General features: G+C 45.5%; 2 long non-coding RNA genes across 2 annotated transcripts in view; one reads left to right on the forward strand and one right to left on the reverse strand.

Annotated features, from left to right (window-relative positions):
- LOC113601970 (uncharacterized) overlaps nucleotides 1-24435 on the forward strand; it is a 48303-nt gene that overhangs the window by 22733 nt on the left and 1135 nt on the right. The window contains exons 5-7 of the long non-coding RNA XR_008298931.1: nucleotides 1025-1263; nucleotides 5195-5443; nucleotides 9609-9784. This is a non-coding gene — a long non-coding RNA (uncharacterized LOC113601970). The remainder of the gene's footprint in view (nucleotides 1-1024; nucleotides 1264-5194; nucleotides 5444-9608; nucleotides 9785-24435) is intronic.
- On the reverse strand, nucleotides 15407-17538 carry LOC106965965 (uncharacterized). The gene is made up of 3 exons (XR_008298932.1): nucleotides 16847-17538; nucleotides 16229-16440; nucleotides 15407-15552 (listed from the first exon to the last, which is right to left on the reverse strand). It is a non-coding gene; the product is annotated as an uncharacterized LOC106965965 (long non-coding RNA).

Here is a 24435-nt window from a genome sequence, read left to right on the forward strand (position 1 = left end):
GAGCTGTCCCATAGGCAACTGGGGATACTGGTCTATGGCAGCCAGAGAGGCAAAAGCGCAGATTCAGATTTGGGGAACCTGAGCCTAGAGGTATGGCTGAATATCAAGGAAATGAATTCATTTTCCCAGGAGGAGGGGAGGGTCTAAGAGAACACTAACAGACGCCATCAGAGAGGGGTTGGTGAGCACCTGCCACCAGCAGGGCAGCCCAAAGGCATCTGAACACCATGGCGGAAGCATCCAACATCCCAACCCTGAGAGCTCTTCCCTCAGAATCTGTAAGAGACTCAAGGGCCACAACAAAGCTTTGGACACTGTGTTAACCATATTGGGGATTGGGATTTTGTTGACAACAATTTCTCTTAATGCCAAAATTACGAGTGGTGAACAGGTTCCCCCAGGAATATAATCTCATTCCACAACACTACAGTATTCTGTAGACTCCAAAGTGCCGTTGACCCTTGAACAAGGCAGGGGTTAGGGGCGCCGACCCCCGTGCAGTCAAAATTCTGCATGTCGGGGTGCCTGGGTGGCTCAGTTGGTTAAGCGTCTGACTCTTGGTTTTGGTTCAGGTCATGATCTCACCGTTTGGTGTGTTTGAGCCCTGCACTGGCAGTGCGGAGCCTGCTTGGGATTCTCTCTTTCCCTCTCTCTCTGCCCCTTCCCCAATCATCCTGTCTCTGTCTCTCTCAAAAATACATAAAAAAAAAACAAAACTCTGCATGTAACTTTTCACTCCCTAGAAACATAATACTGATAGCCTACTGTTGACTGGCAGACTAATACATAAATGGTTGATTAATATGTATTTTGTATGTTGCATATATTATACCATAAAGCTTACAAGAAACTAAGAGAAAAGAAAACATTAAGAAAATCATAAGGAAGAGAAAATACAGTCACAGGACTGGACTGTATTTATCAAAAAACAAATACACGTGTAACTGGACCCATGCAGTCCAAACCCATGTTTTTCAAGGGCTCACGTGCATTTGCATGGACATTAACTCTCTTATCTTCACAGCAGCTGTCTGAAGAACATAGAGCCCTTTATGGATGGGGAAACTGAGGCTCAAAGAGGCGAGATGACGTGCCCAAAGTCAAAAGAGAGGGTGAACCTGAATCCAGATTTTCTCTCAGTCACTATACCCGGGATGCCACGGCTGACCACGCACCACGTTGGGCGCCTTAGAAATGGCAGATGATTTAGCCACTTGACTCGCGCAGGAAGCTGAGGTCTGGAGTTCTACTCCATGCCCATCAGTAAGTATTAAATTCCTATCTTGAAAGAGGGTTGGACATGACTTAAAAGGTATTCAGACAGTAAAGTTGTTTGGTTTTTTATTTGGTGGTGGTGGGGTGTGTGTGTGTGTGTGTGTGTGTGTGTGTGTTTTAGGAACATCCATCTTGCAAGCCATGAAGATAATACTGTAGCTGTGAAATTTGACCCCAAGCTTCCTGCAAGGAAAAATAGACACCTGGAGGTGAGCCCACTGACCGTTCTCGGATGAGAAAGACACAGGTTTTTGTCACATTGATTCAAAATAATTGACTAATGAGGAATTAAATCGAAGCCCCCCTCCCCAATCCGGTGTCTGCCGTGGAGGGGAAATGAAAGCAGAACAGGGGGAACTTGGGCAGGTAGGAACTGAGAACATGCGGGCAGGGGCTGGGGGGACACAGAGTAACACTCTCCTACAAGGGCAATGTAGACGTCAGCCCGCAGGCCACTCGAACCCCAGCCCCAGAGCTTTCCCTTGTCACATGCTGCAGTTTCCCCCCTTCTAAATCCTTCCGATAAAAGTTGTGTTTGTGTTTTTATGCACAGTTGCACTGTGTTTTTATGTGTTTTATGCACAGTTGCACACTCGAGACGAGTACCAGGGGTAATCAAACAGACCTCTCTGTGGGGTGAATAGGGACAGTGACCGGACAGTGACCAGGGTAAGGCTGGTGTGCCTTAGTGGGTAGATCATTAGAATCCTGTCCAGAGCAGGGACCAGAGAGTGATGAGTCCACTCAGAGAAACACTAAGTTACATTAAGCACCAGGTTTCTCTTCGGTAACCATGAGCGCCCTGATAAGGGCTGCAGTTAGTAACACAGATATTTTGGGGTGACGATTGCTGTCTGTCCAGCCCCTAACAGGGTGCCAGCCATGGAGCAGATGCCCAATAAATGTCAACCGAAGAGAAAAAAGGGGAGAGGAAGAATGGAAGGTGGGGCTTAAAAAAGAAAAGATGAAGAGAGAGTAAAGGGACAGGGTAGGATGGAAATCTGTAGGAAAATGGCATGAAAATAAGACGAAAGGAGAGAGAAAGTAAGGTGTAAAACGCTGGTGCAGAACTCTAGCAGTCGCCAGATGAGGTCTGTACTGTTGCCCTGGGTTTCCTAGCAACCAAAGCAAGGAAGGAAACATACTATTACAACATTCACAGGATCCATAGGATAACAACAGATCGTTGTTCAGAATGGCTCCCCTGGCCCCTCCTAAAGGGAACACCGTGTCACACGGTGTGCCCTTGGTGACACTCCTACAATAAATATAGAATCAAATCCTGAACAGTTCCGTCTCAGCTCACCCTGGGTGCGGGTGATTGGCGTGGCACCAGACCCACTCAATACACTCCAGGAGCCACAAGAATTTCACACAGATCAGCAACTCTCCGAAGCTTTGGCTTGGTTCAGCAATAAATTCTACAATATTGGGGGGCAGGAGGGAAAGTACCTTCCCAACAGGCACACCATTGCTTCCAGTCCAAGGCTGGGGCAGAGGTCAGCAGTGGTCACTAAACTCTCTTCCGGAGGGAATGAGCCTCACAGCCCTTCTCAACGGGGCACCCCCGGAGGGATCTTGTCACCTGCCAGCCTGACTCTGTCCGCCAGCTCTGATCAGAGGGTATTCAGGCATATCCTTCAGGCAATGCTCTAGGAATGGTATTTCGTATAATAATGTTTCAGTCCAATGAGGCAGTAGGGAGTTTGAAATTGCAGGGGCTGGCAGGAAAGAAGACATATTCTCTGTTGGTAAGGACAGATCATTGTGGTTGACGGGCAAACAAACGGAGGTCGGCTTGACATTCTTGCATGAAAGGGCTGAGCACTTGGGCGAAGACTCAATCCTAACCCAAGGTTGCTGCAGTATTCACGCTGTTCCTGAGGGACACCAAACAGACCTCACTCTTGTGTTAGGGTTTGGGTTAGAGAGAACTGACCGGAGGGGAGATTGGGGGAGTTTCCATAACAGTGACTTTTTGACTTTCCCTCTAGATGCCTTTTGTTCTTTAAAGGATTTCTTACTTTTTAAAAACATTTTTTAATGTTTATTATTTATTTTTGAGATAGAGAGATAGAGAACATGAGCCAGGGAGGGGCAGAGAGAGAGGGAGACACAGAATCCGAAGCAGGCGCCAGGCTCCCAGCTGTCAGCACAGAGCCTGACGCAGGGCTTGAACCCATTAACCGTGAGATCATGACCTGAGCCGAGGTCAGACGCTTAACAGACTGAGCCACCCAGGCGCCCCTAGGTGCCTCTTGAACCTCTAATTCAAGAGGCAACATAACAGGCAACATAAGAATAGTTAATATAATTAATTGTCATATATATATGAGGGACCACATGTATGTACAGGTGGGGGAGGGGCAGAGAGAGAGAGAGAGAGACAGAGTGACCTAGAGAGAGAGAATCTGAAGCAGGCTCCACACTCATCATGGAGCCCAATGCTGGGCCCGATCCCACAACCCTGGGATCATGACCTGAGCCGAAATCAACAGCCAGATACTCAACCGACTGAGCGCCCCCAGGCACCCCAAACAGTGCACACTTATATTTCTAAAAAAGGAGAAATAGAGGCACCTGGGTTGCTCAGTCGACTGAGCTTCCGACTTCAGCTCAGGTCATAATCTCATGGTTCATGGCTTCGAGCCCCACATCAGGCTCTGTGCTTACAGCTCAGAGCCTGGAGCCCACTTCGGATTTTGTGTCTCCCTCTCTCTTTCTGCCCCTCCCCCACTCACAGACTCTCTCCCTTCTCTCTCTCTCTCTCTCTCTCTCTCTCTGTCTCTCTCTCTCTCTCTCAGAAATTAATAGACATTAAAAAAATTTTTTTAAGAATAAATAATACAGTGCCTGAAACAGGAAAGGGTACTCCTAGTTGACCAGAAATTTGAAAGAAACATAGAAGATTGTGGTGGCTGGGGTGCCTGGGTGGCTTAGTCGGTTAAGCCTCAGCTTCAGCTGAGGTCATGATCTCACTGTTCATGGGTTCGAGCCCCACTTTGGGCTCTGTGCTCACGGCTCAGAGCCTGGAGCCTGCTTTGGATTCTGTGTCTCACTCTGACTCTCTTCCTTCCCCACTCATGCTCTCTCTCCGTCTCTCAAAAATAAATGTTAAAAAATGTTAAAAAAAAAAAAAAAAAAAAAAAAAAGAAGATTGTGGTGGCTTTTACATTGGGGGCCCCTTGAACCACATTTCCCCTTATTCAGGCCCTTTTGTAGACCCCTGCCACACTGACTCTGGACCTGGCATGTGGCTGTCTTGCTTTGGCCAATGGGGCCTTAGGTAGCATCATTGAAACAGAACCTTATAAGAGCTTGCACGTTAGAGCTTGTGCTCTTGAGATGCTTTCTTGGAAGCCAGCCACCATGCAGTGAGGAGGCCCAAGCAGCCACATGGACAGGCTGACACAGAAAAGAACCAAGGGCCCTGGCAGACAGCCTGAGCTGAGATCCCAGGCTCTAGCCAACACCAACAGGGAAGAAGGTTGGTTTGGACTTCCCTGACATCCCAACATCAACACCCCACAAAGCAAAAAAACAAACAAAACAAAACAAAAAAAAACAAAAACCAACTGCATGGTCAACCCACAGAATCATAAAAAAAAACCAACACATTTTGGGGGGCGCCTGGGCATCTCAGTCAGTTAAGTGTCCAGCCCTTGATGTCAGCTCAGGTCATGATCTCATGGCTCGTGAGACTGAGCCCCACAACGAGCTCTGCGCTGACAGTGTGGAGCCTGCTTGGGATTCTCTGTCTCTCTCTGCCCCTCACCTGCACACACACGTGCACGCATTCTCTCTCTCTCTCTCTCTCTCTCTCTCTCTCTCTCTCAAAAGAGATAAATAAACATTAAAAAAATAATAACACATTTTTGGTGTTTTAAGCCACTGGAGTTTGAGGTGTTTTGTCATGTAGCAGCAGATACCCGAAAAATGGACACCTGGGAAGGAGACGGAGGAAATGTAAGCCTCACACACCAGATTCCTCCTGAGGGAGACAAGGTGCAGGCCCGAGTTCACAGCAAATAAATGCGAACCAGAGGAGACATCAGATGGGCGTTCAGGGACAGCACCGAGAACCATGCAGAGAGTCGGACACGAACACGGAAGGGCCAGGAGCAAGGGTGTCCCTGTGCAGCATTAACCAGGAAGCCTGCTCTCCCAGGTAGGTGGGCAATCTGCACGGAGAATGTCTGAGGCAGGTTGACAATGAAGCCAAACCCACTGGGACCACTGTGAGGGTCCGTAACTTGACTACTTGCTTCCTGTCCTGATACCTGAAAAGGTTTCTCTGTTCTCGATCGCCCTCAGATGGCTCTGTCAGCCAAGGGAGAGGCCGGACGGGGACCCACCAACACTCAAAGACGCTCATGAAAGCTTCCCACGTAAGGAACATAGCTCTCGTTCACATCTCTAAGCAGGAAAGCAAAGTTGTAGGTATGTTAGGAAAACCAATAGCGTGAAAGAGACGGCTCAAGTTGAACCAAGAGAAAAGATGATCTTGGAGGAAACAGAGACAGTTTAGGAAGGAAGAGAGAACTTTATAAAAAGTGCAGTTAATGTCCTTAGAGATGGGGCAGCTGAGAAAAGGGAGGAAGGGGCTATCATAAAAATACAAAGGACCTGAAAATATTCTTGGAAATTAAAAATGGGATTGCAATAGGAAAAATTCAATTAATGGGCTGAGTAATAATTTGGACACAGGTAAAGACCAGTCAGTGAATATAGAATCATGGAATCTTAAAGAATGTAGAGCAAGGGGGGAAAAAAAAAGAGGCAGAAAATATAAGATCATGGAGAAGGGCCCAAGAGGTCCAGTGTCTGTCCAATTAGGAAAGACTAGAGAAAGTAGAGAGAGAAAATAACCAGAGAAGTAAGAACAATATTTTCTTAAGTTCAAGAAATACATGACTATTCCAGACTGAGAAGGCCCACTGAGCAAAATTAAAGAAAAAAGACTAACCTCCCCCCACCAAACTCTCCCAACCTCCCTTACCTTGATTTGCTCGCTTCCTTTTCCCAGAACACTTTCCATCTGCTACCCTACTATACAGCTTTCTTAGTCATCACACATATTATTTTTTTAAGTTTATTTATTTATTCTGAGAGAGAGAGAGAGAGTAAATGCATAGGGAAGGGGCAGAGAGGCGGGGGGGCGGGAGAGAGAATCCCAAGCAGGCTCCATGCTGTCAGAGCAGAGCCCGACATGGAGCTCAACCCACAAACCGCAAGATCATGACCTGAAATCAAGAGTCGGACCCTCAACCGACTGAGCCACCCAGGTGCCCCCATTACGCTTATTATTTATGACCTGTCTCTCCTTGCTAAATTATAAGCTCCAGGAGGACAGGAGTCTTTGCCTGATTTGTTCATTGGTCAGTGAAGCCAGGCATCTGACATCCAGTATGCATGAGTAAATATTTGTGTTGAGTTGAATTAATTTTTTAAAAAATTGTAAATATTTATTTCTTTCTGAGAGAGAGACAGAACACAAGCGGGGGAGGGGCAGAGAGAGAGGGAGACACAGAATTCGAAGCAGGCTCCAGGCTCCGAGCTGTCAGCACAGAGCCCGACGCAGGGCTCAAACTTGTGAACCTTGAGATCATGAGCTGAAGTCGGACACTTAACTGAATGAGTCACCCAGGCACCCCTGAATTAAATTTAATGTTTATCCATTTTTTGACACACACACACACACACACACACACAGAAGAGTGAGGGAGGAGCAGAGAGAGAAGGAGACATAGACTCCCGGAAGCAGGTTCCGGGCTCTGAGTTGTCAGCAGAGAGCCTGACACAGGGCTCAAATTCACAAACCATAAATAAGGTCATGACCTGAGCTGAAGTCGGATGCTCAGCCGATTGAGTCTCCCAGGTGCCCCTAAGCTTTACATTTTAGAACCAGCTCCAAGCACTGGAGAGCTAGCTGAACGCCTATGCAATCAAATTTAAAACTCCTCCATTCGAGGGGCGCCTGGGTGGCTCAGTCGGTTGAGCGTCCAACTTCAACTCAGGTCATGATCTCACAGTTCATGATCTCTCTCTGCCCCTCCCCTGCTCATGCTCTGTCTCTCTCCCTCTCTCTCAAAAATAAACAAAAAAAAAAAACAAAAAAAACTTCACCCACTCAATGCACGCTGATTTATTGACTGAATACAGTGTGCTACACTGTGGTTATAAACTGGAAAGTGTGAATAAGTTACCAACCCATTCACCATCCACAGGCGAGTCAGCCATGCAAGCAAACTTTCACAAAGTTGTACCTGAGAAGGACAAAAATAATGTATTTCAAAGGTGTCCAGGGGAGAGAGTGCTTAATTTAGCCAGGGAGGCAGCCAAGTCAGAGGAAGTGCTCCCAGAAGGACCAGAGCAGAGAGAGCAACTCAGAAAGAGGTTCCCTAGAACATATAGAGTGGAACAGAGACGAAAATACCATCGTACAATGTGGGAGCTACCAGCCACCTCTGGGGGCAGAGGAACTCGTGACGATTTCAAGCTGGAGAGGGAGGGACACGTTCAGGTTGGCCATTTCGGAAGCTTGCCCTGATAGGTGTGGAGAGACGGAGGTGTAGGGATAAGACAGGAGGCAGAGGGAGGAGAGGAGCTGCGATCTAAGCCAAAAAATGAAGGCGTCTTGAACCAGGGCAGAGACGGTGACAAGTAGAAAGGAGAAGCTAATTAGGAATGGAGTCCCCAGGGCTTGTGACTACTTGGATGTGAAGGGCGTGGACCAGAGAAGAGTTTAGGAACAGCAGCTGGGGCTCCTGGGTGGCTCAGTCGGTTAAACGTCTGACTCTTGGTTTCAGCTCAAGTCATGATTCGTGGTTCCTGGAATCGAGCCCCGCATCGGGCTCTGTGCTGACAGTACAGGGCCTGCTTGGGATTCTCTCTCTCTCTCTGCCCCTCCCTCACTTGCTTGTGCACTCTCTCTCAAAAGAAAAAAAGGAAAAAGAAAACGGAATGGCAGCTGGCTGGGGAGAAGGAAACGAAGAGGGAACCAGGAGGCTGAGATACATCGAAACCTATGGTGGTTTTTCTCTAAGGCTTGGAGACGGTCCTCCTCCCTTGTGCTGATTGCTGCACAAATAAAACCAAGTTTTATAACTAGGAAAGAAAGAAAGAAGAAAAAACGGTTGGGTAGTAGTTGTAAGAAATATAGGATGTATTTTTTTTTAATTTTTTTAACATTTTCATTTATGTTTGAGAGATATAGACAGAGTGCAAGCGGGGAGGGGCAGGGAGAGAGGGAGACACAGAATCCGAAGCAGGCTCCAGGCTCTGAGCTATAAGAACAGAGCTCATGATCTATGGGGCTTGAGCTCATGATCTATGACTTGAGTCGAAACCAAGAGTCAGACACTTACTGATTGAGCCACCCAGGCACCCCCTGTCTTTCTAATCCCCATCCTGAGCACAGTGGCTTTTCAGCCTTAAGCGGGTCGACACACAGCCCTTTCTTGGCTTTTTTTTTTTTTTAAGTTTATTTATTTATTTTCAGAGAGAGAGAGAGAGACAGCACAAGCAGGGTAGGGGCAGAGAAAGAGAGAGAGATTCCCACGCAGGCTCTGCACTGTCAGCACAGAGCCCAATGCGGGGCTCGAACTCACAAACGGTGAGATCATGACCTGAGCTGAAATCAAGAGTCGGACACTCAACCGACTGAGTCACCCAGGCACCCCTGGGCTTTTATCGTGAACTGGACGGCAAAATCCTCCCCGAGGGCCCGCTCCCAGGCTTCTCCCATCTCCTTGGCCAAACTGGTTGCGCGCTCACTTCAGAAGCCGTGGCTACCAGGGCAAATGGCAAGACTCGAACCAGTTGTAGTTTTCATCTGAGGCCTGGGGACCAGTCCTCCTTCCTTACAAGGAGCTATTTTATTTGGGCAGCCCCTACAGGTATTGCTGCCCAAATAAAATCAGCTGTTACAGGCTAGAAAGAGGAGATAAGAGGTAGGTAGTGGCCTTAAGTCAAGTTTCCTGCCTTCAAGACCCTGGAGGAGGGGGGACAAAAAGACAAAAAGAAATGACCCAGGTCAGCTCCCTCCTAAATCCCTCTTGCTGGCATTTACCATGAGAAAGAAAACACAAAGGCCTTATCTCTGCGAGGCACTTGCCAGGATCTAACAGGTCTGTTTAAGTTCTTTGTGGAAGGCACTCCTGAAATGCAGGATTCCGTGGGGCCTACCCGCCCTCCGCCCCCCCACTCTGGGAAAACATGAGCATCAGCTGTGTAATTACCAGAGTATAAAATGAAGCTGTTTCCTGCCCCCTTTTTGGAAGCGGTGTCCCACGCACAGCCCTCAGGGACCTCTTATGTTCGTTCTGGGCCAGGATGCACCCGTACGTGATGAGGAAGGATCTGGAGCTACGCTGGACGCCCCAGACTTCAGGTCTCCCATCTCAAAGCCTCGTGTATCTCTTGAGTTACGAGGAAAGGCCAATATGGGATAACATCTCTGATTTTTTGTGAGCCTGATGGAAGGATCTCGCATTTGGGGTTATCTAAGGTGGGTAAATTGCTATGTTATTATCCTTATTTGACAGATGAAGAAGTGACAGCTTAGCGCGGCTGAAATGCTGCCCACACTCACCCAGTGAGGCATGAGCAGACCAGGACAGGGACCCCGGCTTGGGGACTTCCTGCCAGAGCAGGCTGCTGGCTGGTTGGTAGAGCCATTCCCTGAGACAGGTGTGAACCCTCGGCTTCCCTCGTTCCCGAACACGGTTTTACGACATACAGAACACACTTCTGTTGCTTTCTGATATCAGTTGATCTATTGAGGCCAAAGGCTAAAGTCCAACAGCCAGACATTCTTTCCACTTTGACAAATGCCAGGGTTGCAGCTGATTTCTTGTTTCTTTTCTTTTTTTAGCCAGGTAGCGGCAATTTATTTATTTTTTTTTTAATTTTATTTTTTTAGATTTACATCCAAATTAGATAGCCAGTAGGGCAACAGTGATTTCAGGAGTAAATTCCTTAGTGCCCCTTCCCCATTCAGCCCATCCCCCCCTCCCACAACTCCTCCAGTAACCCTCAGTTTGTTCTCTAGATTTATGAGTCTCTTCTGTTTTGTCCCCCTCCCTGTTTTTATATTATTTTTTTCCTTCCCTTATGTTCATCTGTTTTGTCTCGTAAAGTCCTCATATGAGTGAAGTCATATCATTTTTGTCTTCCTCTGACTAATTTTGCTTAGCATTATACCCTCCAGTTCCATCCATGTAGTTGCAAATGGCAAGATTTCATTCTTTTTGATTGCCTCGTAATACTCCATTATATATATATATATATATATATATATATATACACACATATATATACAACACACACACCATATCTTCTTTATCCATCCATCCATCCATCCATCCATCGATGGACATTTGGGCTCTTTCCATACTTTGGCTATTGTTGATAGTAGCAGCAATTTATCTTATAAGGTCTTGAAGGAGGTTCCAGGGAAGATGTCCTTAGCTCAGTTCAATGTGCTTGGGGGAGTCCAGGAAGCAATTTCTAGTAGACGTTTGAATATCCGAAACAAATGTTACCCTAAGAAGAACGATCAGGGATGAAGACAGAGACAGGGGGATCACCAGCACGGTGGCTCCCAGAAATCATGGGACAGGATGAGGCCATGCAGACAGTGTGTTTGGAGGGGAGAAAAGAAGGGAGCACCAAGGATGAAGCCCTGAGTAGAACCAACGCTTACGGCTGAGGACAGACGAGGAGCTCATCATGCAAGAAACTGGAAAGGAAAGGTATGAAAAAAAAATCACGCAAGTGCATCACAAAACGCAGGCAAAGGGGGTGGTCACCTGTCACGTCCACAAGGTCATATGAAACGACAGGAAGGACTCACCAGACTTGGCGGTGAGGAGATGACCAGTCAACAGCCTTGAGGTGCTCAGTGGAGCACTGGCCAAAGCCACACTGTTGCTTAGGGAGTGGCCAGAGATAAAGAAGTCAAGATTCTGTGATAGAAAGGAGGAAGAAGGGGGGACACTTCCAGGCTGACACAGGGCTGAGGACATTTTTTTTTCTGTTAGGGGGCATACTTATGTATTTGTGGTTACCAGGAAGAAATGGAGCCCGTAGAAATGGAGACATTCAAGTCACCAGAATGGAAAGAGAGAAAGAGTACAGCCAGGTAGTAAGGGAATGAACTGGAGAGCAAAGGCGGAGAAATCAGCCCTGTAAAGGAGGGCAGCTTCTGAGGCTGATGGGGGGATAACAGGCAACCTACTTGTAATGGGCTTCATCTCGTCGCTGGGACTTGAGTAGCGATGGGCAAAGTTAAAGGAAATGTGTTCACATAATCAGCCTGCTCTATATTTACCTCCCTGGAACCAGAGGGGCAGTGTGTTCTAGCGATGTGGACTCTGAAACCCAGTCTGCTGTTTTGAATTTCATTTCTGGCCCTCACATGCTTTTTTGTGGAAGGTCACATTTAGATCGCCGTGGCAGTCTCAGCAACTGCTCGGTCTCCGTGGCTTCTTTCAAAGCCTCAGAACAAGTGGGGCAGATAATTCCAGCTCCTGAATGTCCTTGGAGCCCTAATACTATTTTTATGAACATGACAACAGCTTTGATAATGGGGCATAAACTGGACTAATTTTGGCTACGTATCTTGTTCTTGATTGCATCAAAATAGTATATGAGACAGCCAACGAGGAGGGTACAACAGGACAGTCAAAACAGATTAAAAAGGGAAAGAAGTCACAACTGTGACAAAAATTTGAAAGCTGTTTAGCCTCCACAGTAATTATGGGAATGTAAATACCATTTGAAAAATGAGCTACCTACCATCTATTAAATAAGCAAAACCAAAAGTCAAATTGTCAAATCCGTGGGGGATAGACTTGAGGTAAATAGTAATACAGAAATTGCCAGTGAACATTTCAATTGGTTCATTTCTTTGAATAATTGCTAACATTTACTGAGTGCTGACTCCACATCAGGCACTGCTTTAATGTGTATTCCTCCATCTAACCTTCGCCTAACTCTCCGAGGTAGATTATGTCCCTGTTGTCATCTCCATTTTCCAAGTAAGGAAACTGGGGCACAGAATGGTTAAACAAATTGTCCAAGGTCATGAAGTGAGGAAGTGACCGAGCCGTGGTTCAAACCAAGCAGATGGATCTCAACTCCCTTGTTCTTAATGAATACTCTATCCCAGCAGGACCCCACTACATTCTTAAAGATTGTTGAGCCTTTCATGATAAAAACACTCAACGAACACAAAGCTAATATACCCAATAATAAAAGACTAAGTACACTGCCCATAAGATCAGGAACGAGACAAGGATGCCTACTTTCACCGCTGCTAGTCAACAACACTGGACAGGAAGTCCTAGCCAGAGCAATAATGCAGCAAAAAGAAATAAAGGCATCCAAATTGGAAAGGAGGAAGAAAAAGTACCTTTGCTGATAACATCATATGTAGAATATCCCAAAGAAGACACACACACACACACACACACACACACACACACACACAACTGTTAGAGTGAGTTAATGAATTCAGCAAAGTCGGCCGACACAAGATCAAGACTCAGAAATCAGTTGTATTTCTATATACTAGTGATGAACATTAGGAAAATAAAATTTAAAAAAATTCCAGTTATAATAGCATCAGAAAGAATAAAATACTTAGGAATAAATTTAGCTATGTTGGTATATGACTTGTGCACTGAAAACCACAAAACATTGCTGAAAGAAAATAAAGACCTAAATACATGGCAAGGTATTCTGTGTTCATGGATTTCAAGACTTAATACTGTTAAGATGGCAATAATCCACAGATTCGATGAAGTCTCTAAGAAAATTACAATGATCTTTTTTTGCAGAAATTGACAAGGTGATGGTAAAATTGATAAGGAATTACACGGGGCCCTGGATAGCCAAAATAATTGAAAAGGAAAAACGAAGCTGGAGGACTCACATTTCCCAATTTCAAAGCTTACTACAAAGCTACAGGAACCAAGGCACTACGGTACTGGGATAAGCACAGGTATATAGACTAGACCACTGGAATAGTATTGAGAGTCCAGAAATAAGTTCAAAAATCTTCGGTCAATTGACTTTCAACAAAAGTGCCAAGACCAGTCAATGGAGAAAAGAATTGTTTCTTTAATAAAGGATGCTGGGACAACTGGATATCCACATGCAAAAGAATGAAGTTAGACCTCCGCCTCATACAATGTACAAAAAGTAACTCTGGGGCACCTGGGTGGGCTCAGTCAGTTAAGTGTCTGACTTCGGCTCAGGTCATGATCTCAAGGTTATGGATTCAAGCCCCGCATTGGGCTCTGTGCTGACAGCTAGAGGCTGGAGCCTGCTTCAGATTCTGTGTCTCCCTCTCTCCCTGTGTCTCCCCCACTTGTGCTGTGTCTCTCTCTCAAAAATAAATAAGCATCAACAACAACAAAAATGTCACTCCAAGTGGATCATAGACCTAAATGTGAAAGCTAAAACCACGAAACTCTTAGAAGAAAACATAGGGGTAAATCTTCATAAGTTTGGATTTGGCATGATATGGAAATGGCACCAAAAACACAAGTGACAAAGGAAAAACCAAACAAATGGACTTAGTCAAAATTAAAAACTTCTGTGCATCAAAAAACACTACCAAGAAAGTAGGAAGACAACCTACAAGATTGGAGAAAATATTTGTAAATCGTATATCTGATAAAGGTTTAATATCTAAAATCTAGAAAACTGTCACAACCCTACAAAAGACAATCCAATTCTACAGCAAAACAAGGCAACCCAATTTAAAAATGAGTGAAGGATTTGAACAAACCTTTCTGCAAAGAAGGTGTACAAATGGCCAGTAAGCGCATGAAACGATGCTCATCACTAATCATTAGGGAAATGCAAATCAAAACCACAAGTGAGCTGCCACTTCACACCCACTAGGATGGCTACAATAAAAAAAAATTTTTTTTTTAAAAAGGAAAAAAACAAGTGTGGAGGATATGGAGAAATTGGGCCCTCCTACGTCACTGGTGGGAAAGTAAGGTGAGGCAGCTGCTCTGGAAAACAGTTTGTCGGTTCCTCAAGAAATGTAATGTAGAATTATCGTATGATCCAATGATTCACTTCTAGGTATCATACTCCAAAGAACTGAAAGCACATTTCCTCACAAACGCTTGTACACGAATGTTCATGGCAGCACTATTCACAGTAGCTAACGGGTGGGAACAGCCCAAATATCCATGGTCTGATGAATGGGTAAACCAGTATGGCGTACCCTACAATGGAATATACACAGAAATGAAATAGTGATACATGCTACCGTGTGGATGAACCTCAAAAACATTGGGCTCAGTGAGAGAAGAGTCATGGGTTGGGTGATTCCCTTGACAGAACATCCAACATAGGCAGATCCATGGGGACAGAAGGACGACGGTGGGTTCATTGGGGCTCAGGGGAGGGAGGAATGGGGAGTGACTGCTTAGTGGGGGTGGAGTTTCCATTTGCGGTGATGAAAATGTCGAAACTACAGAGAGAGGTCGTCACACAACACAGTGATTGTGCTAAACGCCACAGGATTGTGCACTTCATTGCTTTGCTTTTTAACCAGGCTCCGTGCCCAACATGGCGCTTGACCTCAAGACCCTGAGATTAAGAGTTGCATGCTTCGCCAACGGAGCCAGCCAGGCGCCCCCAAATTATGCATTTTAGAATGGTTAATTTTATGCTATGTGAATTTAACCTCAATTTTTGAAATGTATTCACCTTAAAAAGTACCAAGGATAAGGAGCGCCTGGGTGGCTCGATCGGTTAAGCATCCAACTTGTGGTTTTGTCTCAGGCCATGATCTCATGGTTCGTGGGTTTAAGCCCTGCTTTGGGCTCTGTGCTGGCCGTGTGGAGCCTGCTTGGGATTCTCTCTCTCCCTCTCTTTCTGCCCCTGCTCCACTTGTGTATGCTTCCTGTCTCACTCAAAATAAATAAATAAACTTTTTAAAAAAAGTTCGAAGGATGTGCACGGGCTTTTGTTTAAATGGGTAATATCTACCCATTTTGTTGTGTTAGGAATCAAAACAGGGAAATGTAAAATCTCTTTGGTCATTCATTTTAAAATAACAACAAAAACAAACACATAGAAATAAATATGTAAAATCTCCAAATAAGAGCAAAATACTTTTTATGCAAAAATAACTGTTTTTTCCACTGCAGAGATTAGTGAAAAGAGTAGTATTGCTTTACGTTTTTAAAAACCTCTTGAATGACTGGCTTCATGAAAGACATCTGGATTCTTTCTTCTCCATTCAACCTGTTAAAATATACCCCACTGTCAGGCAGCTTTAGGAGAACCTCAACATGTGCTCCTGAGACAATGAGTGTGAAAGTGTTATGTCTTTGTGTTACTATGACAATAGTTGTGATCTCACAGAACCCCTGGAAGGGTGTCCAAGAACCCCAGGGGCCCTGATCATATTTTAAAACCTGCTGCTGTTTACTGTATAGGAAGGGACAACTTCATGGGCGTAGGACCAGTGCAATCACACGGGGCCGTGTGCTTGCAAGAGCCCTGAGTTTGGGGTTTTATGCTCCGCAGTTGCCGTCTTTAAATCCCAAAGAATTTTATCTTTGAATTTGTGTTCTGTAGGTGAAGTTCGATGGGACAATGGGGCATGCACCGAGGCTCAGAGCACTGTCCCATGAACTGTCCCCGCTTCTGCTGCCTCCCTGTCTCCCTGGGACCAACTCAAGTCACCTGTTCCTCATCCCCTGGTGCCCTGGGCCTCACATGGCCTCCCCTCCCTGCTCCTGCCCGGAAACCACTGTCCCCTTCGTCCCTGGTGGGGGCCTTGGCTTAGCACGGGAAGGATCCCAGTCGGGCACATACACCCCGTGGGCACTCAGGGGAAGGCCTGGCAGAAGCTGACCCAGGAGTCCAGCGGACAATTCACAGGGTGAATCCCTCACCCATCCCCAGATCTAGACACCTGCCAAGTCCTGTCACGAAGATTGCAGAGCCCTCGGGTGCCCATCCCCGTGGCTGGGGCAGCAGGTCTACAGGAGGTGAACATCCCTGGCATCATTCAGGTGGCTGGCTGGAGGGAGGAAGTCAGCAGCTGGCATGGTCCTCATGTGGTGCCAGGGGACAGCCCAGTGGGCACCTGTGAGGTGGGCACTCAGCCTGCCAGTATCCCTGTGCCTAGGGGAACCTGACATCAAATAGCAAATAAAACACCACCAGCACAAGTGGAGGGGGGATAAGAGGCAGAGACGGCGGAAAAATTTTTTTAAAGTTTTCAAGTTGAGTACCTTCATGGTACTTCTTTCCTGCTTTTTGGACCAGGGCCTGAATTTTCATCTTACAGGGGCCACAAATCGTGCAGCTGGTCCTGCAAAGAGGACTAGCCTCTGAAGAGATAATTAAGGCACCTGAGAACTCCTGCCCTTTGTCCTAATAAACCTACAGAAATAAATTATCCCAAGCAAATGAATTCAAAGGGGGAAAAAAACTACAAATGAAAGTACCTAGATGTATTTCTCAGTATAATAAAAAATACTCAATGATTGATAAGGGAAAACTGAGAAAAAATTAGTTTTTCTTTTACCTTCCAAGATCTGTTCCTCTCCTGGTGTTCTTTCTCTCATCTCTGTCCACGGCAGGGAACTAGAAATAGCAACCAGCCCTGAAGAAGTGAGCTGTTTCCTCTGAGGCCAGATTCTGGTTTCTAAATATATTTCTCAGTAAAGGGAACTGAGGTTCCTTAGAGAAATGGCTGATTCCAGGTCTGGGGCAGCGGATGTATATCATGACATCCTACAAAACAAGGACACTCTCAAAGACTACTGTCATCGTGTCCTACGGTCCAGGAGCCCAGGGCTTTGAACAATGCCTGCCTGTGTAAATGCCAAGACGCCAAAAGTGGAAACGAGCCCATGTGGGCACCTGGAAAGGTGACCGTGGAACAGTGTCTGCTGTTTGCACATCTTCTGCACTTAAACTTGATGGCGAGGACTGCCAATCATCTCTTAGCTCAAAATCTGGCAGGGGCTTATTATTTGGGAGGGTTACATAGAGGGTGGATCACGAGTCACTTGGAAAAGTGAGAGAAACTATTAAATCGCTTTACTAATCAATAAAAGGATGATTGTGGGGGAGTTGCCATGCCAGGAGATTTCTTCCCACCTTCTATTCAAATACCTAGAAAAATTCCGAACACAAGCTATTTTCAGCAGCCATGAAGGTTTAACACGTTGAGAAGAAAAATCAAAGAAAACTAAAAGAGAAAGCTGCAAATTTAGTGACGTTACTGTCAGAAGTGCTGAAGAAATATAGCTCCTCTATTTATTTTTAAGTGATCTGGTCCTACCAGGTCCCACTGGTCAGGTGATGTGGAAACAAATGCATTCCAGTCTGTTCCAGTACAATTAGTCCAAGCCGGGAATGTGACCGATCTGTCTCCATCAGGCCGCCTCAGAGACAAAATGACTCGGCCACTCCCCTCTGCAGCTTATCTCTACCGTAGCATTTGGGTGCAGGGAAAGGGCCACATCTGACCTCGAGCTGTTGCTGCCTCGTGCCGCCCCTTCGGTATGTGTGGGCTGGTGACCACTGCAGGGCAGCTGGCCTGGGCCCTGGCTTCCGGTGTCCACAGCTGACCCCTGAGGTCACTGTAACCCGTAGTCCAGTTCTGTTGTTTCTTGGTTGGAGCCTGGGCATTGCTGTCCAGCTGGCCCCACCTCACCTTGGCTTTTACTGACCTATGGGCTCCACTGAATCGCTACCACATTGTCCATCTGGCCCCTAACCAGGAGGTCCAGGTGGTGGGGTCACCTTTCCCCCACCCAGTAGATCCGTGGCGGGGCTGCTGGCTCTTGACCCTGCATTCCTGGGAACTAAAAGAAGTTCAGGAGGAAACTATACATCTCCCTAGCCACCCTAATTTTCTTCTTCTTTTTTTTTTTTAATGTTTATTGTTGAGAGAGAGAGAGAGAGCTCAGGCAAGGGAGGGACAGAGAGAGAGGGAGACACAGAATCTGAAGCATGCTCCAGGCTCCGAGCTGTCAGCACAGAGCCAGACGCAGGGCTCGAACCCATGAACCTTGAGATCATGACCGGAGCTGAAGTCGGATGCTCAAACGACTGAGCCCCTCAGGGGGCTCAGGGAATTTTAAACCATTCACCTTGATAAAGAGGCCAAACATTCACCCTTCCCTGCTCTGGGAAGATAAGCCTCCCATGTGAGAAAGAGAAAGCTACGAGGGAACGTTATGTAAGAGGGAAATAAAACACAACCATTTATTGAGTTCAGAGCATTGTCACCAGTACTCAGGCAAGCAAAAACCAATCTAAGGAAAATGACAGTAAAAGCAAGAGCCTAAGGAAAACTTCTTGACTAAAGAAATCCCAAAGAAATACAAGAATTTGGAGAAAAAATCTCCAACGTGTTTTGGAAAACTCTGCTGAGGTCTAGTCTTCACTGAAACCTGCACAAATCTTAAGGATATACCGTTCAGTGAATTTTCAGAAGTGAGTCTACACCCCTTTAGTAACGCCCAGGTCTGGAAATGGAACACCAACAGCACCAGAAGCCCACCTCATGCCATTTCCATCACTTGGCTTCTCACACCAAAGATTTTTTTTTTTTTTTGGTTCTGCTCTTTACATATGTAGGATTATACGTCTCATTCTCTTTGGGGTCTGGCTCCTTTTACTCAGTGTTATGTTTGTGCAATTCATCCATACCATTACATGTATTGATTCATTTGGTGTAGATTTTCATCGTGTGAACGTGCCACGATTTATATCTCTGTTCTACTGACGAGGAACACTTGCATAGCCTATATTTTTATTTACTACAAAAAGCGCTCCTGTGAAAATTCTCGGGCATGGCTTTTAGTGAACGTGTGTGTACATATTTCTGTCGGGGTTATCCCTAGGAGTCGAATGTCTAGGTCATAGATTATAGGTCTTTTCATCTTTGGGAAATAATGCCAGATTGTTTTCTTAAATGGTTGCATCTAGGGGTGCCTGGCTGACTCAGTCAGTTGAGTGTCGGACTATGGCTCAAGACATGATGTCGTGGCTTGTGAGTTCGAGCCCCGCATCGGGCTCTGTGCTGACAGCTCAGAGCCTGGAGCCTGCTTCGGATTCTGTGTCTCCCTCTCTCTCTGCCCCTCCTCCGCTCTCACTTTGTCTCTCTCTCTCTCTCTCTCTCTCTCTCTCTCTCTCAGAAATAAATAAACATTTTAAAAATCCAAACTGATTGCAATTCCCATCAGGACAGTAGGAGCATTCTGATTGTCAACACTTGTCATCAGTCACTTAATTGGTAGCCATTGTGGTCCTGGTGTCGTGGTATCTTACTGTAGTTTTAGTTTACATTTCCGTGATCATGGTGATGTGGAAAAGCTTTTCGTGTGTTTTTGACCTTTTCCATAACCTCATCAATGAAGTACCCATCCAAACCTCTTGCCCACTTTCTATGCAGTTAGCTTCCTTTCTCTTATCCACGTACACGCTTAGGATGCTAGTCCTTTGTCAGATGTACGTACTGCAAATATCTTTTCCTAAACCTTGGCTCCCCTTTTCATTCTTTCTTGGCATCTTTTGATAAACAGAGGTTCTTAATTTCATTTTCTTTATTTTTTCATGTTTATTTATTTTTTTAGATTTTTTTTAATGTTTATTTATTTCTGAGACAGAGAGAGACAGAGCATGAGCAGGGCAGGGGCAGAGAGAGAGAGACACACACAGAATCCAAAGCAGGCTTCAGGCTCCAAGCTGTCAGTGCAGAGCCTGACGTGGGGCTCGAACCCACTGACTGCGAGATCATGACCTGAGCTGAAGTCGGACACTTAACCGATTGAGCCACCTAGGCGCCCCCCAGAAGTTCATAATTTTAATATAATCAATTTACTAATTTTTCTTTGGCGGGTGAAATGCTTTTTATTTCCTTTTCGTGACATTTTTGTCTGTTCCAGTATGCTCTTGTATTTTTTTTGCTCTCAGATTTTTTGGGCGGGCCTTTCACATTTAGATCTGGAAAGTATTTTGTGTCCTGTGAGGTCCACATGTGTAAAAGAGGTAAAAGACGACACGTATCTAAGAACAATAGGCCAGTGTTTTAAAAAAAAAAAGTTATAAAAATTTAGTTCATAATAGATATTTGAAGTCATCATTAGAACTATTGTGGCAGCATCTAAATAAAGAGTCCTCAGAGTGCCTGGACTTTGATTTCTACTTGATTAACAAATCTAGCTTTCCCTGTGCATGCCTCTTTATTTAGCAAGCCCCTGTACATGAGTCAATTAAAAACCTAACATTAGGTTCTGTTCTACTGGCCCAGGATAATGGCATGCTCCAACGGGGTCAGACGAAGGAACTGAAGTTTTGACATAAGATGAAGAGTTCAGGGAGTCCACGAGAGTTTCGTGGGGTCTGGGGTTCGTAAGAAAAAGGGTGGGGAAGCAATAAAGATGGGCCATGTGTCTTGGGTCCGGCCAATATGACCTGTGTCTGAGTTAAGAAACCAAGGCCCTTTGAAGTTACAACCTCACTTTTCCCTGGTCATCACCCAGGAAGCTGGATCAAAGGAGTGTTACTGCCTGAGGGGACCTACAAGGTAGGATAGATCCAAAAGGTAAAGGGCAGGCACTCTCTCCTGTTCTCACCCATGAGTCCAGTACCTTGGTGCCAGGCACCTGTCGGGGATGGGTAGACAAGTCTCCTCTCTCCCAGGTGGGTCCCAGACTAAAAATGTGTAGTAGTCGTTCAATTCTCGTTGAAATCCAGAAGAAAGACTCGGAGACCAGACTCCTGTCTCTCCTCTTCTTGAAGAAAGGCCAGACATGTAGGGATGGGGGTCAGATGTCCAGAAGAGACAGTCAATCCACGAAAGCTGACAGGACAGTGGGGAAGGACGAAAGCTGAACGTCCCTGTTCTGTCCGTGGGGGGAAACGGGACGTGGGAAACCTGGGAGGGGGGAGGTCAGCGTGGTGAGGTGCCAGGGTGTGAAAGGTGGTAGAGAAGCCAGCAGCTCCCGCCTAGGGGTGACCCTCTGCCTGTCTGCCTCTTCATTCCTGGGGGCACGCCAGGAAAGTCTTCTTGGGGAAGCCGAGTCCCCTCAGGAACCATGGATCCTGAAAAGGGAGGGCAGCCTCGGGTAGGTGTTTGGGGCTCAGGCCAACCACACGTTTCAGACACGTGTTGATGCTCGACTAGAAAAAGGTAAAGCGTGGGGAGATTACTGTCATCTTAGAACTGATTCTCCACTGTGTGTTCGTGCTACAGTGAGGTTTGGTGACGGCTGGGACTGGTTTAACATTTATGCGAAGGGCTGGGGCGCCTGTGGCTCAGTCGGTGAAGCCTTCGATTCTTGATTTTGGCTCTGGTCATGATCTCACGGTTGTGAGACTGAGCCCCACGTCGGGGTCCATGTTGGGTGGGGATCCTGCTTGGGATTCTCTCTCTCTCTCTCTCTCTCTCTCTCTCTCTCTCTTCTCTCCCTCCCTCCCTGCCCCTCCCCTGCTCACACACACTCTCTCTAAAACAAAATAAAAAGATTTATGAGAAGGGCAACCTCGGGTCCTTCTGATTTTTACCCTCCCCTCCTTCCCTGGAGCTCAAGCCCAGGTCACTGGCACAGGTGCAGCCTTATGAGCTGAGGGTATTATTTCACATGCTTATCAGGCCCTGCTGGACACGTGAGTCTTTTTCTGCCTTTAGCTTCTTGACCTTAGCTTCTATTTATACCTACAATGCTCATCAGAGGGTAATCCAATAGCAGCTACATTTTCATGCTCTCCTGGAATATAAAAATCCTAAGGACATATAATTGCCTTTTATATTTTTTAAATGTCTTCTCTTCCTTTGGCATTCAATTAACTTCCAAAATAGATCTCTTCCTCCTTCTTTCCCTTGCCTGCCTTTCTAGAGCTTTACTAAATGCTTTTTGCCAATAGGTCTTCTTCTCATAAGTCCTCGCATTTGTTCTAATTATAGACCAGCACACATGGTGACATATATTACTTTGCTAGGCTGAATTCCAGAAAACAGTGACAAGCAAAGGAAAAAGAGCTCCATAAGCAAGAAGCTGAATTTAGTCTGGGGCATGGCAAATTGCCTTTGCTGCTGCCTTTTTTTTTTAATCCAAAAAAGAAGTTTTATTTCCAGTTGAGCAGGTCCCAGCAGGGTTCCCCCTCCCACTAAATTATTAGGGTCTTTGGGGCAAGTAATATGTTCTAGTCATCCGTGTAACCTCAGGTCTAGTGCCTTGCACCTGGGGCATGCAGTGCGTGTTGAACTGAATTAAGTTGCACTTAGTCAAATGAGAAGCGATACCTAACAGTTGAGAGAAGGTCAAAGAAAGAAATTGTATCTTATGGCCGTGGGCATGCTACTGTCCTTGCGATAGCTTACCGGTTAGTTAACTAAAAAATCATATGCAGTCAAATCTCACAATATTTTTACTTAAAAAACAAAACAAAACAAAAAACCTTCCTTACTGTCAAAAAAAAAAAAAAATAAGGAGAAATCACTCAGAATCTCATCACACTGTGATATACTGCATTTATAGCAGTGGTTATAAACTCATGGTCTTTTATGTATATAATATAGGCATTTAAACAAGATGGTGTCCCGTGAGCCCATAGCACAAAAAGGGATGCCCCAGGCCTTGTTCCTGTTTTTCCACTCAGCATAATGGGTTAAGAACATCTTCTCATATCAGTAAACACTCTTCAACAGGCATTTATTGTCCCATTATATGGTTGATTGTTCAATAATTTGCCTAGCCAATCATCTGTCTAGGTTGCTTTCATTTTTAAAAAGTATAATGTTTTGATATCCTTGTTGTTGTTGTTTTTTAATTTTGTACCCAGCTCTTATTTCCTCTGGATACATTACCATAGGTAGAATTGCTGGCACAAAAGACACATAGATTTTAAACTGTGGAAACCCATTTCTAAATTATTCTTTAGAAAGGGTGTACTTCAAAAAAAAAAAAAGAAAGAAAGAAAAGAAAGATTCTATTTCTATGCATTCCCTGTTCATGTCCTTTGTCCGTTAAAAAAGGAGATGGGTGGTTATTTGTCTTCTTGATCCGTAAGGGCTCTTTATATGTAAAGGATACTTCCCTTTTCATAAAATCATAAATTATACATTCTTCCTACTTTGTCTTTTTAGGTTTTTTTAACTTTAAAAAATGCTTTATTTATTTTTGAGAGAGATAGTGGGGGAGAGGCACAGAGAGGGGGGACAGAGGCTCTGAAGTAGGCTCCATGCTGACAGCAGAGAACCAGATGCAGGGTCTGAACCCACAAACTGCGAGATCATGACCTGAGCTGAAGTAGGACGCTCAACCGACTGAGCCACCCAGGTGCCCCACGTCTTTTTACTTTTAGGAGTATTATGCTTTAGGGGCGCCTGGGTAGCTAAGTTGGCTAAGTGTCCACTTATGCTGACAGCTCAGAGCCTGGAGCCTGCTTCTGGAGCCTTCTGTATTTATCTGTTTATTTCTATATCAGTAGTATGCAATAGATAATATATAGTGAGCACTTACTTCCTTGTCAGGCTGTTCCAAATGCTTTCCATATATTAATTCAGTTAAAGGTCACATCAAGTCTATGCAGAGGCAGATTTAATCCTGAAACTAATGAAGCTTGAGCTTCAGGACACCTTCCATAGCACAAACCTCCTCCAAGATCCTGGGAGGAGCTCTAGCAAGCTATTCACAGTGTTATATTTTTGTAAAATTTGGAGAATAAGGTATTGCAATCACAATTGGTTAAGACTGCTGTTCCTGATGAATCTTGCATCACAATCCCCTCATGTCACTGGGGGGCACTGGAGTGGCCTCTGGCATTAAGGAGAAGCTGAGTCAGGGATACATTCAGTTAGGTTTAGGAGGATTTCCTCATATAGTTACCAGTCAATTTTGCTCGATGCCCACTGTAGAAATAGCTTCCAGGAATACTCCCCCTGCCCTATTGTGCCAACCTACCCAGCATCACGACACAAGAGTACAGGGCCGGACTCTTTTTCTTTTTTAAGATTTTATTTTTAAGTAATCTCTATACGCAACATGGGGCTGTTACAATAGAAATTGGATCCTCTGGGACCCATCCCTAGAAGTATATGGGTAGTGGAGGAAACAAGATTAAAAATAGATGGCAACAGGGGCTCCTTGGTGGCTC

The sequence above is a fragment of the Acinonyx jubatus genome, chromosome B3, assembly GCF_027475565.1.
Source record: "Acinonyx jubatus isolate Ajub_Pintada_27869175 chromosome B3, VMU_Ajub_asm_v1.0, whole genome shotgun sequence".
Lineage (NCBI taxonomy): Eukaryota > Metazoa > Chordata > Mammalia > Carnivora > Felidae > Acinonyx > Acinonyx jubatus.